The following is a 14,073-nucleotide window of genomic DNA, read 5'->3' as shown; positions in this document are numbered from 1 at the left end:
CCAATTTCAGTGATCAGCGACCTATAATTAGCGTTTGTGCATGACCCTAAGTCGCATCCTGTAAATCTATGTTGACTCGACTTGAAACTTGTACCCTAGCGACCGCGCCGTCGTCGTGGTTCTAATGCCCTTCTCGCTTGCCGATGCGATACCAAGAGAATTTCTACCACCTTTCACATCAATCAATCAATCACAAGAAAGTACACAACCCATGCCTCTCCCATCCCTTTCTTACCAATAAAGATAAGCAAACCATACCCCATGCTACCTCACCCCCCACAAGTCAACTCTCTCTCTCTCTCTCTCTCTCTCTCCACTCATCCCTTTCTTACACCACACCATCCCTCTCTCCCATCCATCTCATCCTTTTCATCCCATCACCTTCTCTCTCCCTCTCATCCTCTCTACCATTCCAAGCAACCAAGAAAGAAAATCCTAAGGAGAGAAAAGATCAAGGCCTACTTCCTACCCCCTCATCTCACCATCCAACCCTTTAAACTTCATCATCCACCCTTAAAGAGGGAGCTTAGGAGCTAAGGATTCCAAGGAGCTAAAGAAGAGGACTATCGGTGGGTGTTTTGTAGGATTAGATTTTAATTTTTATGATGGACCAAGTGGGGCTTACTGATTGATGGTATGGATCCTATTTGGGACCCATCTTGATGTATGCATGTACATGGAGGAGCTCATAGTGGCTGAGATCCTCCCATCTCCACCGATCTCTCTCTCTCTCTCTCTCTCTCTCTCTCTCCATGTGTTGTGGACCTCACTGTGATGTATGTGCCCACCCTGTCCAGCAAGTGGGCCCATGGTTTGGACGCCCAGCACCATCCATTCGGCCAGCTGCTTGCACTGTCTAACACCCTTGGACGGGAACAACAAATATCATCTTGATACAAACGTGGGGCCCAACTTGATGACATGCTGCCTCCAGCATGTGGGACCCACCTGCCGTGGGAACGAATTTGCTGGTGTGCTTCACATCAGCTATATAGCTGCTATATTAACATCAGCAAGTTACGTGGGGCCCATGTGATGTTCATCCATACCGTCCTTTTTCTGGATAGGTGGGAGTCCACCATTGGGTGAGAGAGGGATGTGTGAGTGATGGGTTGTACTTGATTGATTAATTGATTGATGTGATGGATTGTAGAGATTCTCTCAAGATTTACAACGTGAAGCGTTTCTTCGAGATAAACGCAGGCCCACATCTCTTGGCTTGGGTATCGCATCGATGTGCAAGACGCAGCGTTGGAACCGCGGCAACGGCGCGGTCACAATGGTACAAATCTCGGGTCGAGTCGATACTGATCTACAGGATGAGACTTAGGGTCGCGCAAATGCCAATTATAAGTTGCAGTTTACCGAAATTCGACAGGGAGGATCACTGGAGTCTACGAAATGGTACGGACTAGGATACGGGTCCTATAATGTAGATGAGGCCCAATATGATGCATGTGAGGCCCATGCGTGAGGCCCAATGCGATGTATGTGAGGCCCTTATGTGAGGCCTAAAGCGATGTATATGAAGATCGATGTGATGTGTGATTTCACTATGATGTATGTAATGATGTTTATGATGGGTCATGCCTTAAGAGAATTGATGGTTAAATGTCCACATTGTAACTCTCCCTAGGTCCCATTATTCGGACCATTCTCACCTACCCTTAGTGGGCTAACCCAAACCATTGGGCTTCGTTAGGCCCATTCTTGATATGAGTAGGCCATCTAGGCTCATCCTTGATATGAGGAGAGTACATCATCATCATATAACATGCTTAGTATAGCTTCATGATCCATGCCCATGCGTATTATATGTATGCTTGATATGAGTGATTAATCATCGCACATGCCATTGGACGGATTATTATGGGACTCCCTGATAGGAAGAGTTGCTCACATGAGCGCACGATACGCGCAGGAATGCTAAAGGATTGGATAGTATGATTCATGTATCTCACATTTGTGTGATATGATTTCTATACGCCCTAGCGACATCAGGGCCATAGTCTCCACAAGCATATCGTGGATGGCTGGATTGGACACCGAAAATACTGTTACTAGCATCGGGGCGCCATAGATGTCCCTGGCTAAAAATCTCTAAACCCGATGCTATCAGAGGATGACTCCAACGTCGAGACTGAGTGGATATATGAACACATAATGGTCGTATACCAATAAGCTGCGTCTCCTACTATGTCGTGGTCGGTTGGAAGGGGGTGTGGCCATATCTGCCCAAGGGTAGGGGGCATAACTAGGCTAAGTTTGACCAGCTCATAAATGAGTCCGCTATCGATATGCCAGGCCGATATTGATAGGTGGATAGTGAGGTCTCTTCTACTTGCATGGTTGCACATCCAGTGAGCGGCGATTTGGTGTATAGTGTACTAGACCCTGGTGATATATACATTCCAGAGATAAATTATATTGATATGAGAATTTAGATGAGATTTAGTGTGCTTGAGTTGTACCTTGCTTATGACATTGGCCCTGTAGGCCTTACATCGTATAGCCTTGGTATGGCCGACAACATTCATGCCTTGCATCGCATAGCCTTAGTATGGTAGATAACATTCATGCCTTGCATCGCATAGCCTTGGTATGACCGATAACATTCATGCTTTGCATCGAATAACCTTGGTATAGTTGTTAGCATTCATGGACTTGCCAATAAGTTTTCACATTACTCTGTTATTACATCCTGAGCATGCTTATATTGCGCACACACTTACTGTAAGACCCGTATCCTATCCCGTACCGTTCTATAGGCCTCAGCAGTCCTTCCGGTCGAATTTCGATGACCCACGATCTGTTATCAGCGTTTACGCGCGATCTTGAGTCGTGTCTCGTATATCAGAGTCGGCTCGACCCGAGACTTGTACCCTTGCGACTGCGCCATCGCCGCATCTTGCGCGCCGAGATGTTACCTAGGCCAAGAGATGTGGGCCCACGTTCAGTTCGAGGAAAACACCGTATATTTGTAATCCCGAGGGAATCTCTACGACACGTCACATCAATCCATCAATTAAGTACAAGCAACCCAACCTATCCCTCTCTTACACAACCTTACCTAAAGTCAACTCTCTCCCTTACACAAGTACACCCATCCATCACTCACCATCCCTCTCTCCCATCACTTCTCTCCCATCATCTCTCTCTCTCTCCATTTTCAAGCAACTCCATGAGAGCAATCGTCCAAGCTCTATGGATAGAGTTTGTGTGGCCCACTTCCTGCCTCCCATCTCCACCATCCAAAGATCATCTCAACCATTGAAATCGACCCCTTGGAGCTCTAGAGGCTATAGGCGGAATAAGGAAGAAGAGATCAAAGGTGGGTGCTTCCTTAGGGTTAGATTTATATGTTTTTGCTTGGATTTAGTGATTCGAGGGCCCACACATGGTGGGACCCATTTTGATGTATGTGTTGAAATCTTAAGGGACCTACAGTGGCGGGGTCCCTCCATCTTGTCTCTCTCTCTCTCTTGTAGTGGTGTGTGGCCCACCTGATGTGTCCAGGCATCCAAACCGTCCGCCCATTTGGCCGGACATGGGGCCACCTTGATGATGTATTCCATCTAAGCCATCCGTCTGCTAGACATCCAAGATGCCTGGATGGGAGTAGGGAAAACAAAAATATCAGCTTTACCAAAGGCTGGTGGGTCCCACATGTGTGGACCCACCCCCACGCATGTGCTTTATCTAGACCGTCCATACGGACAGCACCTGTTAGCTGCATTGACGTCAGCAACACCTTGAAGTATGTATACCATGTCATCCATCTGTTTCATCCAAGCCATCCATCTGCGTAGGCCCCTCCAACGTGTTCTGTAGGTCTGATGACATGGTGTCCCAGCCGTCCATCTGTTCAGGATGGTGGGACCCACCTGATGAATGCATTTTATATCCAAGATGTCTGTCCATCAAAGGACGTCCAGAGCCTGAACATTTAAAATAATAATAATAATAATAACAAAATAATATAGGATAATTTATTATTATATTATATATATAACATATGATATATATATATATGGCAGGCCCCACGTGGGAGCCACCTTCCTGATTGGCTGGTGCAACCCAACTGATGAGGTGACGTCACCAAGTTCTGTGGGACCCACCTGACGTGTGTGGATTTTATCCACACTGTCTGTCCTTTTTTTGGATGGGTGGGCCCACCTCGCTGATAAGTTGTATATCCTACCGTCCATCTAGACGGTGGGCAAGCACCCTCACACAAACTAATCAGCTGCTATGTGACGTCTGGGTCCCTCCATGATGTATACGCTGATCCACACCGTCCATGTGTGGGGCCCACTGTATAATGTATGTGTTACATCCACTTTGCCCATCCGGATGGTGAGTTTGTCTTAAGGCTTGAGATTAAAAATGTGGCAGATTTGTTTATCAGTGGACCACACTGCCAAAAACAGTGGAGATTGAACGTCCAGCATTGAAACCCTTTTTGGGTCATAGAAGTTTTGGATCAGTATGATATTTGTTTTTCCATTCAACTCAGGTCTTTGTGACCGTATGGTCTGGTTGGATGGAAAATAAAATGGTGGGCCCCACGAATTTAAATGGTGAAAATCATTATCTCCATTGTTATTGTGGTATGGCCCAGATGATCTTTCTATGGGATTTATTTTTGGTAATGCTCTAAAATGACCTTTAATTAATGTGTGGGCCCACCTTGATGTGATGTATGTTGGGCCCATTTGAGAGCCCCTTTATGATATATTTGAGGTCCACATGATGCAACCCTATTATGTATTTGAAGTCCATAGATGCGACCCATTGTGATGTATTTCTGGCCCATATGATGTGGCCCATTGTGATATATTTTTGGCCCATATGTAAGGCCCGATGTAATGTGTGTGTGGCCCATTGATGCGGCCCACTTGTTGTATATGAGGCCCATTGGTGCAGCCCATTAAGCATCCCATTGTGATATATTTTTGACCCATATGATAAGGCTCATTGAGATGTATTTTCGGCCCATGTATTATTGCCCATTTGATGTATACAAGGCTCGTTGGTGCGACCTATTGATATGGCCCACTTGATATACATGAGGCCCGTTGGTGAGGCCCATTGATATGGCTCATGGTGATTGTATGAGGCCATGGGCCCACGATACGTTTGGCTCTATGTAGGCCGCTCCTTTCGAGCAACGTTTGTTAAATGTCCACTTTGATGGGCAATGATGATTTAATGTCCACATTGTGACCTTCCCTTAGGCCTTGTTAGGCCGATTGTTAAGGTCGATTCTGATTTTGATTATCGAGGCTAATTCCAATTGTCGAGGCTGATTCCGATTGTCGAGGCTGATTGTTGAAGCCGATTTCGATTCTGATTACCGAGGCCGATTATCGACGTCGATTTCGATTGTTGAGGCTGATTCTGATTCTGATTACCAAGGCCGATTATCGATGTCGATTCCGATTGTCGAGGCCAATTGTTGAGGCCAATTCTGATTCTGATTGTCGAGGCCGATTATTGAGGCCGATTCCGATTGTTGAGGCCAATTGTATAAGCTAATTGTCGAGGTCAATTATCGAGGGTGATTCCGATTGTCAAGGCCAATTGTCGAGGCCAATGTGATGTAGATGCGGCCTATATTTGAGGCCTGTTGTGATGTGTATTCAATCCGTTCTTAAGACCCAATGTGATGTATATGAGGCCTATGTGATGAGGTCTGTTATGATGCATTTAAGGGCTAAGCGATGGAGCCCATTGTGATGTATGTTAGGTCCATGTGAAAGGCCCATCGTGATGTGTATTAAGCTCTTGAGTGAACCTATGGTCTTGTATATTTGGCCCTTGTGTGAGGCCATGGGTCCACTATATGTTAGGCTCTATGTGGGCCATTCCTTGGGGGCAATGTTGGTTAAATATCCACATTGTCGAGGTTGATTGTCGATGCCGGTTATTGATATCGATGATGAGTATGTGACTACATAGCATCATGATACATGCCCATACGCATCATCTGCATGTTTGTTATGAGATGTGGTTGACCATTGCATATGTCATTAGGCAGGTTGTTATGAGACTCCCTGATAGGCAGAGGTTATCTCACATGAGCGCACGGTATGCGCAGGATTGATGCATGACTGGATTGAATTACTCATGCATCTTGCATTATGTTTTGTGATTACTGTACACCATAGCGACATCAGGGCTGTAGCCTCCACAGACACATCGTGGATGGCCAGATGAGATACTGAAAATCTGCTATTAGCATCAGGCTGTCAGAAATGGCCCTGGGTGAAAATTCTTAAACCTCTGAGGCCAGGAGACGCCCCTATGTCGAGCCCGAGTGGATACATAAGCGCCTGAGTGCCAAATACCAGAAGACCGCGTCTCCCACTGTATCATGGTCGGTTGGGAGGGGGTGTGGCCTTACCCACCCGAGCGTAGGGGGCATAGCTAGGCTGAGTTTGACCAACTCGTGAATGGGTCCTCTATCGACGTGCCAGGTAGATATTGGCTGACTACTGGTCAGGTGAATAGTGAGGTCCCTTCCACTTGCATGGTCACGCATCAGTGGGCGGTGATTTACATGTAGAGTGTACTAGACCCCGGTGATGATCCTAGAGATGAACAGTACTGATATGTGGACTTATTGGGCAGGAGTTGCATACTCATTCATTCATTCACTATCCACTCAGGCTGGTGGTGTGCAACTATTTGTTATGTGTACCTTTGCAATGGCCAGGATTTCGATTGGGGCGCGTGACTAGCCTGAGATTAGGAGCTTACCCATTGAGTCAATCTATCCAAATTTAGGTATGGGACTGGTTTGGATAGAAGTCCTTTGTGATAGGCCCCATAGCCTGCAATACTACGTACTATCATCCCGACTTCACATTGCAGCTTGGTCATTTCATTCGCACCTCATATTGCATATTGCATTACATCTTCGGCATATGGCATTTTGGGTTGCTATGTTTCTGCATTTATATGACTTAGATGAGGCTAATGGTATTCGTAGCTCTTTCGAATTACATATTGCGTTGCATTCTCGGCATATGATATTTAGCTCTCTATGACTCTTTATTTGTATAGCTGATCTATATCGCGTATTCTGATATTGATTGACTCATGGACTTGTCAGTATTTCTGCTTACTCTGATATCGTATGATTCATGATCTTACCAGTATTTTCGATAGTGTATGATTATGGCATTGTATTGAATACTTAAAACTTACCTTGTGCACACACTTATACTATCCTCTAAGCTTTTTATAAGCTTATGCACAATAGATGTGTGTAGGTGGCGTTTGGTTGCAGCAGCATTAAGCTTGCAGTGTGCAGCGGTATTCTGTGTCTTTGATTTTTCTACATATGCATTTCCCTTCCAGCATTGTATTCAAATGTTTATATTAGTGGATATGGGATGATGATGTTACCTTTATGATTTAGGTAAACTTGTGGTTATGCTTCTTACGAGATAAATGTACGTTGAAAAATCCTCTTTGTAGGGTCTCAGGATCGGAACCTATCATATGGGTGTTGGGAGCCGAGAATGGGGTATACAGATGTTGTCGACACCGAATTTGACAATCGGGATTCCTATGAATCTGATTTTTGAGTTTGGGATGTGACACTTACACCACCCTCTAAGCTTTCTATAAGCTTATGCATGACCATTGCATGCAGGTGACGTTAGGCTGTAGCTGAGCAGGAGCAGGAGCATGCCGCAAAGCTTCTGGAGTTTTATTATCATTATCATTGCATTTCCCTTTATGCACATTATACTCAAGTTTTGATCATAGTGAATTTTTGTGATTGTATCCTCGTTATTGTTTGTGGGTTATGCTTATTGTTATACTTATTACGAATCAAATTCATATTCGAAATCCTCCTTATAGGATCCCAGGATTGAAACCTGGTATATGGGTGTCGGGAGCCAGGAATTGGGTACTACGGAGGCTGTCGGCGCCGGATTCAGCGATCAGGAATTTTGTGAGCCTGGTTTCGACTTTAGGGCGTGACATCAATCAATGATTAGTTGTTTGTAGATGAATTTATGCATGCCAATATGTTCAAATTTTGATTTAGTTATAATCTATGATATTAGTTAGATATGGATGGTCATATGTTTGATGAATGTCTAAGTGGTGGAATGTTTTACTTTGTTGATGCTCACATGTTTGATTTAATGCTAAGTGATTGTAATACTTTATACTTACTGACATGCTTGATTTAATGCTTTAGTGAATGTATTACCTTATGGATGCTCATATGTTTGATGAAATGCCTAAGTAGCTATGTAGTGGAACCTATACTATGATTGCATGATGTAGTGTTTATAGTATATAGTGATACTTAGGATTACTAAGATGTTGGGTTAGTTGGTTAACCGCAGACTTGTTCGATTGACTCGGGTCGAATACGAACGACCGACAGTAAAGGGGCTACATGGGTTGCTCACACTCAATGTCGGTTGAGTCAGAGTTTCTCAATGCCGGTTCACCATGTATGACAACGACAATTAGAATCTAGGATATCTCATATCCACTGAATGAATCTACTTATAACCATTAGTGGTATGATCCACTAGACTCATGGACCATGCATGGTGTATAGGACACCGTGTCTGACCTGTCGGCCTACTCTATGGTGACGAGCCTCCCCGTAGTGACCAATGAGCAATCAAGAAGGCTATGGGCCTATTATATCAAACTAAAATGATGTTGCGACCATCCTACAGTTGCGTTTAGGTGACGACTCTTGTATCAATTGTGGGCGTCCTCCCCATGTTGAGTGGGTGCCTAACCCTGTGCGTTTTGGGTCCTTTTTTATGCTCGGGGAGTTGTCACTTGGGTGATAAACTCATAAACATATCAATGGACACAGGTAAAGAGCCGCTTCGGCCACCCCAAGCCTCATGATCTGGTTGAGACCATGATAAAATGAGGGTACCCTAGCTTTTCCAATATGTTGGATGAATGGAACTTAATAACTACTTGGCTAACATAAGCATTCACTGCATTGTAATAGATAGGATTTTGCAATTGGGAAGTGGTGGTGTCGCTTGTGAGGAAGTATTGACATATGAGAAATAGGTGTTGAAGCTGCTTGTGAGGGAGTATTCGTTGGAAATGGCATGGATTATGTCATAACCTCATATATGAATTGAATAAGAGCATTTAGGAAGTTATTGATTTATTGATTTATGCTCAACTAAACTTTGATCTAGCCTTAACATCTCATGATAATCTCATGCAAAGCAGTCGACAAACTCTCTAAGTAAACCAGTGAGCTCAACTCTATCAAGTGGTTTCAACAACCTACTAATAAAAGTTTGCTTAGGGTCCTGCCCGATTCTTAGATTCTCCTCAACCAAGGGATTCTAAACCTGAGCCTGAGGGTCTTCCAGTTTATCAAGTGCCTTCTTTAATTCCATGTTTATCCCATCCTCATCGATTAGAACAACCATGTTGGCAAAATTTACGAAACAACCATTGTTGACATTTTTCAAGATTTATTTGAGCCTTTTTATTATATTCGTAAAGTCGGTCATTTGCTTCCCATTTATCAGTATACTAGTCATGGGACCTCTTCAATTGTGCATTATGGAGCCAATCGAGAACGTACAATGTCCCTCGGTAGGTTATTGACTGGGCGAATTATGGCATCAATATCTCTCATGACACTCTCATGGTTCTTTTTATAGATATCCCAGTTGGTCGTCCATGATTGTTCATTTTAGTAAAGCAAATCGATCATAGTTCATCTTTGTAGTAATAGGCCTCATTCACATTTGAGGTAGCCAAGAATGGCTTGTTATCGGCCAACACCAACTCGACTTTTTTGATTCTCAAATATTATGAATTGATGTAAGGATGACAAGATGCACGCGAAGGTATGGATCTAGTCCCTCCCGAGCAACGCGTTGTAACTGGATAAAGTATCGACAATGAATAAAGGGGTAATACTCTTTTTAGTACCTATAGTTAAGTGGACCAGTAGCATATCATGTGTATTAGTGACATGTTTAGTAAGGTTACTGACTGTTACCTCAGACGGGATCAAATCGGCCATAGTTTTTCCCAAATTTGGCATCATTCTTGCTGGGAGAAGATTGATGGTAGCCCCGCTGTTGACCAAGATCCTGATGAGTGGGCAGCCCTTGAGGTGGGCAGAAATGTATAATGATTTAAGATGTCGAGTCATATCATGAGTGGGCCCTTCTATGACTACCCTTTTCGGATGATGCCCCTAACTCCACAGTAACAATATTTACCTATGGTGTCTCGTTCACGCTCGGTGCTCCCTCAATCGCATTTTTTAGGGGAAAAGAAGCATGCTGTATAACTATTGGAGGACCAAGTTCTTCCACATCATATATCATTTGACTAGGCTGGGACAGTCTGTCTTGAAAACTAGATGGAAGAGTGAGTACCATATTGCAATCAAACACCATGGGTGGCAATGATATAAAAATAATTTCTGAACCTGGACATTAACCCTAAGTGTTTCCAAGCTGTAACACTCATTAAAACCCACACTAGAACATTCGACACTCTCATTAGCTATTGAAGTTGCCTCTACTTGTTTCAAAATTGACAATGATGCTTCCACTGCTTCAGTTGTTGTCATTAGTTTCTCAATTAGCAGATCGTCCTTTGAAAATCACCCATCACTGAGATAATCAAATAAATCATCATGATTTCCAAAATTGCTCAATTCTGCAATACTATTAGATTGGGTACCATCTTCGATGACCTGATCATGCACGATAAGTTTCAAAATTGCTTTAATCGTGTTTACGGTTAGCTATTCCTCCGATTGAGGAATTCTCCAGAATGGTCGTGGTTGCTTGGCTTTTAACCGAAATGGATTCTTAGTTTCTACCAATTCTCTTCTCATGGCCACTTGATGCTACTACCAACGCCGTTTCTGCCTTCGAGTCATTACTTTAGGAATGGCCAAAAATTTGGGATGCATGACCCCTTTTCAGACTCCTTTCTAAGTTGGTGGAGGCTTGACCATCCTTTTAGTTAAAGCTCTTTGCTGAGGCCGATAGCTAAGGGGTACTGGGAGTGCTTTTTGTGGTTGATAGGTCTCTCTCCTGTCATTCCTTTATGGAATTGCATGTCTAACTTGCCTCGCTGGTCGAGGTTGAGCTTTCATGTCTTGGGCCATTCTGGCATATCGGCTGCATAGTAGCAAGACTCGACCATCGCGTTGCGTTGCTCTCAATTGTTTTGCAAAACTTGTGGTTACTGTATAGGATTGGTATCATCCCAATCTTGGTCATCAGGGTGCACCATGGTAATGACCAAGACCAAGATCAGCTCTTTGCCTTGGTCGATCCAATCTCCGTAAGTTCACTGTAGCCAGGTTGATATCCAAATTAAGCAGGAATTGGTCAGTATCTATTAGCATTGCTTCTTTGCCCTTTTTAAAAAATTCCAATATTCCACGATCGATGTTATCTTGGATGACGTTCATGAACACAACACACTTGTTAACTTGTCATATACCATTTACAGTGTTCAACTATTTTTAATTCATCGGTCGTGGGTATTTTGTGATTAATGGAAACTTTAATAAACTTCCTTGCCAATAGTATCTCAAATATCTCATCGGCCCGGGTGATATTAAAGGCTTATACTTTCTAAGCCTTTTGCGTAGTCGATGCAGTTATTTTTGCCTTGATCAACGTTAAACAAATGAGTGGCTTTTTTACCACTACCTCGGCAATCGCAACCTCATAGTTGGGGTCATGATAATATGTTCCGATTGTCGAATTCTTTTGCCTAGCTCCTTCCTAAAGAAACTCCTCATATCTGGAAACTTTTCTAGTTAGGTCATATAGGTCCACAAACTCCATTCCAATGAATTTCTTTTGGAGTTTGTATTATAGGGCGTCTTGTGCAAGTTGCACAAATTCAGCCTCAATCGTGATGACCTTACACTGACTTTTCATTCTTTTAAACCGGGTGATGTAACTCTCTCAAGATTCCCCTGACAAGTCTTGAAAACATGCGACATCGGCCATGGCCATCTCCTTGTCCTTGGAAAAGAATTGCGCATGAAAGTTCTCCTCCATCCTGCTAGGTATGGACTGAATTTGGCAATAAGTTAGCGTACCAAGTAAAGGTCGTTGTCATTAATGAATGATCGACTAGTTGCAACTTGTGATATTCATTGTTAGTCAGTTCACCACATTACATAGTAAATCAACCTACATGCTCGATGATTGATTGACTAGGATCGCCCGAAAACATGGAAAAATCGGGTCAATAGTTCCTTGGCAATGAGTGTTGTCAGTCAATCCATTCAAGATAAGGCTTATAGTAGAATGGGATGGTATTGGTGCCGATGACTTGGCCTACAACCTCTTGGACCATTTGCATGATCTGGTCACAATCTATCCATTGTGGTTCAACCATGGGTGGCGGATCAGGACCTAACTGATTTTGTCCCTCATGAAATAACGAATGTTTGGAAAATGTTGAAAGGGTTGTTCTTCCAAAATAACCTGATTTTGAATTTCAGAAAGAAAATTCCTGACAACCTGCTCTAGTCACCTGAACTCGGCGTACAATGGAGCATCTCGTCCCTCCTAGATTGGGATGGAAGGCGAGCTCTGCTGTAAGGGAGCTATTAGTGGTGGCTAAACCATATTACCGACAGAACATTCTTTGACATTATACTACGTTGCCATAGGTGCTCTTTCGGTGATGATGGCTATCAATTGGTGCATCGCTCGATTTGCTTAGCCATCTATTTGTTCACAATTTCAGTTTGAACACAGAATTGTTCAGCTGGAGCATGTACCAACTCTACCCGAGCTCTCCCATATTCTTGAATGTGCTGAATACTCATTTGCACATCCCATAGTTCAACCATTATCTCTTCAAGAGATGCGGTCTGAGAGGTTGATGCCCCCTCCTGGTTCACAGGACTGAGTGTTGGACTATTGTTCAGATTCAATAATTTGAGAGCCGCTTGAACCGGCACGTCCTCGATCGGAGGTGTTGCAGTTGGTGTTGAGGGTTCAACTTGCTTCTTCTATTCATTTTTTTATTGATCAAATCATAATGTCACACCAGTAAGTAAACCACAACAAGGATCCCACCGAACGTGCCAAACTTATCTTGTTGTTCAATTTCAAATTTGGTCACATGATTAGTGTGAGCGTGTCAGAATTGAATGCGTGGCTCAATTCAAACAGAATAGTTATGACCCCAAGTGCGAAGGTAGGCATATATGTTAAAAATTGACCGTATATGACCGAGTTCTAATAAGATTGGTCACCTATTCAGCCACTTACATAGCGTTGCTTAAGATAATCAAGCGATAGTGAAAGGGCGGGGTTTGTCCTCTGAAAATGGGTCACAAATCTACCTTCCATATGAAAGGACTTTTTCTCTTTAATACAAATAAAAAAAAATTCTTATAATTGGCCATGGAGAACAACTGTGGAACGCCTCTCTAGATGCAGAACTTCGCTTGATATTAGAACCGAATCCATCATATGAGCATAAACTTGGATTGCAGCTAAAGTTAATAACTACTTGATTACTTCTACATATTACACTAAGTAATGTAAATGGAAAGTAAAGGTAAAAGATTATACTAAGGAGTTTAAATGACTGATAATTGAAAGATAGATTTGGTTTGATTGGTTGGTATGAGACGATTTCTTCTATTGGCTTCCTTCATTATTTATAGTATTAGATCGATCATCTAGACGCTTTCCATGTTCCGACAGCTGCTATACCCATTTTAGCACTACTTACTTTCCTTACTTTTAAACTTGTTATCTATCCTGATAACTGCTTCAGCATGACTACTCTTCGCTTGACCACTTTCTCTTAATGGATGATGTGACAATGCTCTATAAACTCCAGTTGTCGGAAAAATCCTCTCCATATATCTTTAAAGATGTTCAAATACACCACGCAACTCCCTCTTGATTAAATGCAACCTTTCTTGATTGGCACTTGTGAAAATTAAGAGAAATATGGATTAATAAGGCTGATATTTGTGTTTTTCCTTCATCCTTCATCTTGTCTATGTGACCTTATGAACAAGTTAGATGGAAAATAAAA

This window comes from Magnolia sinica, chromosome 17 (genome assembly GCF_029962835.1).
Source record: "Magnolia sinica isolate HGM2019 chromosome 17, MsV1, whole genome shotgun sequence".
NCBI lineage: Eukaryota > Viridiplantae > Streptophyta > Magnoliopsida > Magnoliales > Magnoliaceae > Magnolia > Magnolia sinica.
This window is presented reverse-complemented; position numbering follows the sequence as displayed.